We start from the raw sequence: 5,848 nt of genomic DNA on the forward strand, positions 1-5,848 counted from the left end.
AGGTTTCAAATAAACAGATTTTTCCACTTTTCTCTAAGGAAATCTTTTCCCAATCCAGTTGGGGGAGGGGCCACTTGAATTTGCTTTCTAGAGGAACCCCTTTTCAGGTTTTCTCCCAGATTTGTCCTAAACCAGGACAACCTGCAAATGCCAAAGTTTTTCTGTCTTGTTGGAAAAGAATTACCAACTGACATGAAAAGATATGCATTGTTTTGACAGCTACATGTAACTGCATAACATTTCTTAGTGTAATTTCTGAGTGGTTACAATTATTATAATTTTGACATTTTCAACCACTTAAACATGTATTTACAATTTCCAGATTTTGATGGTTATGGTAAGAACAATCTTTCCTGTATACTTTTTATACCATGCTGTTTCTCTTGCTGGAATCATGTCAAAAGAATATGCAGAATGGATCTTGTCGACTTTATTCTTAATGTACCACAGATTCAGTCTAAATAATTCTTCCATCAAGGATTGTGTATCCATCCAAGTAAATCACAATGCTTTTGTAAAATGTTTACAAAAGTGAACAATTAGAATTTTGTAAATTCATTGTCACTCTGTCAGACATGCATGCATCCATTACACCATTTTATAACATATGTTGGTTGGGCTTGTGTGTAATGTAAGGCTACCATGAATGTTATTTTTAAACTTGAAAAATAAGTTTTAAAATAATCAAGCTGCCAATAGACTCTCCATAGAAACTAAGTTTGTGTTCAAGTAATAGAACACTGTAAAAGTGAAATTTGGATAACGGATATGGTTGGCTATTTATCTACTGCATATAAAATGCATTGATAAAACTGTAGGTAAAGTTTCATTTAGATATATGTTGTGGTTTGACATTGGCCCAATGCAAGGCACCCATGAGAGTCACTCGCTCACCATCCTCTGCTACAGCTGGGCAGTGGAGAAGGGGGAAAAAATTTACAAATGGTTCATGAGTGAGAAGGACTGGGAGAAAAAAATTCAAGGGCAAAACAGGCTCAACTTAAGGTTGCAAAGTGAATTTATTACTAACAGAATCAGAGGAGGATAATGAGAAGTAAAATAAGCCCTTAAAACACGTTTTTTCCCCCCAGCCCCTCCCTCCTTCCCACCAACAGCGCAGGGAGACAGGGCGTGGGGGTTTGGTCAGTTCACCACCGAGATTTTCCTCTGCTGCTCTGGGAGAGGAGTCCTTCCCCTGTGAGGACATGGGGGCCCTCCCACGGGAGATAGTTCTCTGTGAACTTCTCTGACATGGGTCCACTCTCACAAGCAGCAGTCCTACTGTACCTGCTGCAACATGAATTCCCCCCACGGGCACATAGTCCTCCCAAAACTGCTGCAACATGGGTCTCTTTTTGCACGGGGTGCAGTCCTCCAAGGACAGGCTGCTCCAGCGTGGAAGCAAGGGCCCCCTCTCTCCACTGGGTCTTCCACTGGATCACAGCCTCCTCCAGGCATCCACTCGCTCCAGCATAAGCACCTCCCCCACAGGCTGTGGGTGGATCTCTGCATCTCCCGTGGGCCCATGGGCTTCAGGGGGGCAGCCTGCTTTACTGTGGTCTTCACCACAGCCTGCAGAGGAATCTCGGCTCTGGCACCTGGAGCACCTCCTCCTCCTTCTTCACTGACCTTGGTGTTGCTATGTTATTTTCCCTCACATATTCTCACCTCATGCTCTTCTCTGACTAGAAGAAAAACTGTGTAACTTTGTTTTGATTTTCTTCTTAAATATGTAATCACAGAGGCATTACCAACCTCTCTAATTGTCCCAGTTTTGGCCAGCAGCATGTCCATCTTTAGAGCCATCAGGGATTGGCTCTGCTGGACATGGTGAAAGCTTCCAGCAGCTTCTCACAGGACTCATCTCTCTGTGGCCCCCCTGCTAGCAAAAACCAGGCTGTGCAAAACCAGTACAGTATATATATTTTAAAAATTGACACCATTACATATTTCCTAAAACAGTGTGTGAAAATAATGTTGTAGTTTACCCCTCACCAGCAGCTTAGGCACCACACAGCTACTTGCTCAGATGCCACCCCACTCCCACCCCCAGCAAAAAAGAAGGCATGGAGAAAATAGGAAGAACAAAAGCAAGAGAACTCAGGGTTTGAGAAAGATGAAGAAAAGAAAACCAGAACAAGTGATGCAAAGGTAATTACTCATCACCTTCCAGAAGTAGACTGATGTTCAGCCAGTCTCTGAACAACAGCTACCTCCCCCCCCCCCCCCCCCCCCAAAAAAAAAAAGGAAACCCTCATCCTTTCCCTCAAATTCTATTGCTGAGCATGATATTTATGGAATGGAATGGAATGGAATATCCCTTTGGCCAGTTCAGGTCAGCTGTCCCATCTGTGTCTGTTAGGGAAATTGGCCTCATCTCACACTCAATCAAGGAGTTACATTTATACCACCTGAGACTTCAACCACTAGGACTTTGCAGTCCGTTCATTATGAATGGCTTCACTGAACCAATGGGTACCCTGTGTTGACTCCAGACACACACACACTCACACGGACATTTTCCCTTTTGGTTTTACCCTAGGTTTCCCCAAGCAGAGTGTCAGGCAGAATCTAGCAAATTAGGTTATTTGGTACAGTGATGAGATACAGCTTGAGCTGGGTGCCTCAGGAGAGGGACCTTGAACAAAGAAATCCTTGGGCAATTATACCCCTACAACCCAAGTTTCCCACCCCTCACGTGACAGTTTGGTCCAATAGTAATGTTATGGTATGGGGTAGTCTTGTTCTTCATTGGGTCTCTTCATTGTCTCTAAGTGAACCCATTTCTTCTCTAAGGCTCCATCTTATGCTGACAGGGGTAGTTGCCTTCCTCGCTTCCTTGCCTTCTGGCTCAAACTGGCTCTGGGGCCTCCTTTTACTTAAGTAGGTAAAAGTTCAGTGTATCTTGGTGTAAATTCACAGCTCACAGCCTGAGGCTTCATCACATCTAGTTACTAATGCTAAATAAGTTACACTAAGCTACTAGTTTTCTTTATTTCTTTACAGCGTCCCCTCCAAACTTGTTACTCACTCCCTGGCCTATTCCCCAGTGGGAGGTAGCAGCCAAGAGGGTGCGGAGCCTAGAGCTGTGTGGCTGTGTCTAGGTTGTTATTGTATACAAATTCACATCATTGTTGTGGGGTGGAAGTAAGGGACTCACTTCCGGGAAGGGGGGTGTGTGGCTTTGGGTGGAAGAAAAAGGTGCCACATGAGGGGGTCATTTCCATTTTGTTCCTTTTTCCAGCAGAGCAAGTGGCGAATGGAGCGGTGGGGTGGCTCTGGTTGCAGTCATGTCGCGTTGGGTCAGACTCAGTAAGCATTTTTGCATGTAATCACCCTTTCATACACTGTTGTTATTAGTATTGTAGCTGTTACTGTTTCTTTTCTTATCTCATTGCTGTTTCCAGTAAATTGTTCTTATCTCAACTCGGAATCTCTGCCTTTTATCTCTCTCAAGGGAGTGAGGGGAGGAGAGGGCCTGTGTGGGGCTTCATTTCCATCTATGCTTAAACCATGACAATGAGGTAGAAGAGGCAAGAGTGAAGCTGTGCCTGGAAAGAAGGGGGAGGGTGGGGGAAAGGTGGTTTTATTTTTGGGCTTTATTTCTTTTTTTTTACTGGTAATAATTAAAGTCATATTTCCCAAGTCGAGTCTGTTTTGCCCACGATTGTAATTGGTGAGTGACCTTCCTGTCCTTATCTCGACCCATGAGCTTTTTCATCTTTTCTTCCCCTATCCTGCTGAGGAAAGGGGAGTAAGTGAGCTGTTTGGTAGGCACCTAGCAGCCAGACAAGATCAACCCACCGCAGTTCTTACTTGTGGGTCAACCCTTGTGGCAGCAGCTCTCTGGCCACAGAGAGAAACACAACTTTCCCAGGCATCGTCCTGGGAAAGGCTGTGAGAAGATCAGAGAAAAGAATGTGAAACAATTCTTATTTTAACTTGCTGCACCTGGTATTGTGAACATGTGGAATGTGTTATGGAGATTTGTTTACCAAAGGGTGGTTTCTTAATTAGCCAATGGTGATGGTGTTTGGACTGGAGGACCAATTAGGTCCACCTGTATCATAACTGTCTATAAAAGAGCAATGGGTTTCTTAATAAAGAATTATTGATCAGCCTTCTGTGAATCATGGAGTCCATGCTAATTATTACCCAACCAGGGGCCCGCTTGCAACGACAAACCCTGGTAAGCAGCTGTCTTGGGTGTGGATTTTATCCCATATCCATTTTTTGTTTGTTTGTGTTTTGTGTCCCGAATTGGTTATTTTCCCCCGGCCCTTCCTGGCTCCAGGAGTATCGTGATGGGTGAGAGCCAGCTCGGGATCCTGTGAGGGTTGCGGGGGTGAAAGGCTGTGGTTTCCTTCCGGTGGGACGATCAGCTCAGCGGCCACGCGGCGTGGTGCCTCTGACTGGAGATACTGTTGCCTTGTGGGTTTTGCCTGTTTTTTTTTCTTTTCCTTTGGCACTGTGACTGGGCTTGCTGGCTTGCTTGGGAGCCCAAAGCCAGTGCGTGCTGCGCCGGGAGCCCGCTGTCCCGTGCCAGGGTCACAACCTCTGTGTGGCTCTACCCTGGGACCAGCCATTGCCGGTAAGCTATCCATGGGAGCGATTCCCTGCCCAGCCCCCCTGTTTTCTGCCACTAATTAGGGCTTCTTGCTACACTTTAACTTGATACCCCACATCCACCCAACCCCCGCAGCTCCTGCTATGGCTGCAGAATTTCTGCTACATTTTGTTTGCCACCTCAGGGTGTGCTCACTTTGATAGTATAGGGATAAAATGTTTCTAAAAGCATGGAATATTCAGGCAAGTTAGAAAGGAAGGATAGGCCTGGTAGGCCCTGGGAAAATGTTAGGTAGGCCCTGGGAAAACATTAGGCTGCACCTGTATAATCATTTAATGACTATGATAAATGGGATGATTGTTAAATGGGATGACTGTTTGGTAATTGGATATAATTATTGTTTAATCCTAACAAAAATCATGAGAAACGATGTTGGGGGGTTTGATGGAAATTACAAAAATCCATGCTTGGATGAAATCAATGTATACAATAGAACAATATAAGTTTAATAATTAATATGTAGTTATATAACTATAAGAGTATAAAAATGTGTTCATCCCGAACCCATGTCGGAGTCAGATTTGGGTCTGTACCCCTGACACCCAGAGCTCTTCAATAAAAGCACCTGCATATAATCATTCCGTGATTATGTGTTTCTGAACGCTAACAGCTTCGAGCTGGCTGCTCCAAGGTTCCTGCTATCCCCATTTTTCCATGTGGAAGGGGACCAGGACTGGCTGCCCCGGTGAGTTTGGAAAGGAAGCCCCTTTTCTGTCTCTTTTGCTGGCTCGCCTGCCATTACCCACATGGAGAGAGGCTGCTGAGCTCACACCACGGAGACCCCTGCAGGCATAGGGGAATCATTGCACCTGCCCTACCTGGCTGGGAGCCAAGAGCACCTCTGCCAGCTGTGACCATAACTACACCAAAGGGGAAAGAGCTTGATAGCAGAGAGAATGCTGTTATTGGATTTCTGGGGTTTTTTGTTGTTGCTGCCATTGTTGTTGTTTGTCTTGTGTCCTAGATTGCAAGGCAATGTGTATTCTATTTGCCATCTGTTAGAGGTGTGGCAGTTATCTTCTGTTAATTGGGCAGTTTTCTTTATCTCTTCCACAAACCAATTCTCCCTCCAGGGAGACATCTGCTGTTAACGGGCCATTGAATGTCACTACATGACTGATAAAAATTACATCATCCCATTGTGAGATGCTCTGCCCAGAGGGAAGAACCAAGCATTCCTAACTAGATATAATCTGAGATTTTTAGAACACCAGCACAGCC

The sequence above is a fragment of the Pyrgilauda ruficollis genome, unplaced genomic scaffold (genome assembly GCF_017590135.1).
Source record: "Pyrgilauda ruficollis isolate IOZ18807 unplaced genomic scaffold, ASM1759013v1 scaffold363, whole genome shotgun sequence".
NCBI lineage: Eukaryota > Metazoa > Chordata > Aves > Passeriformes > Passeridae > Pyrgilauda > Pyrgilauda ruficollis.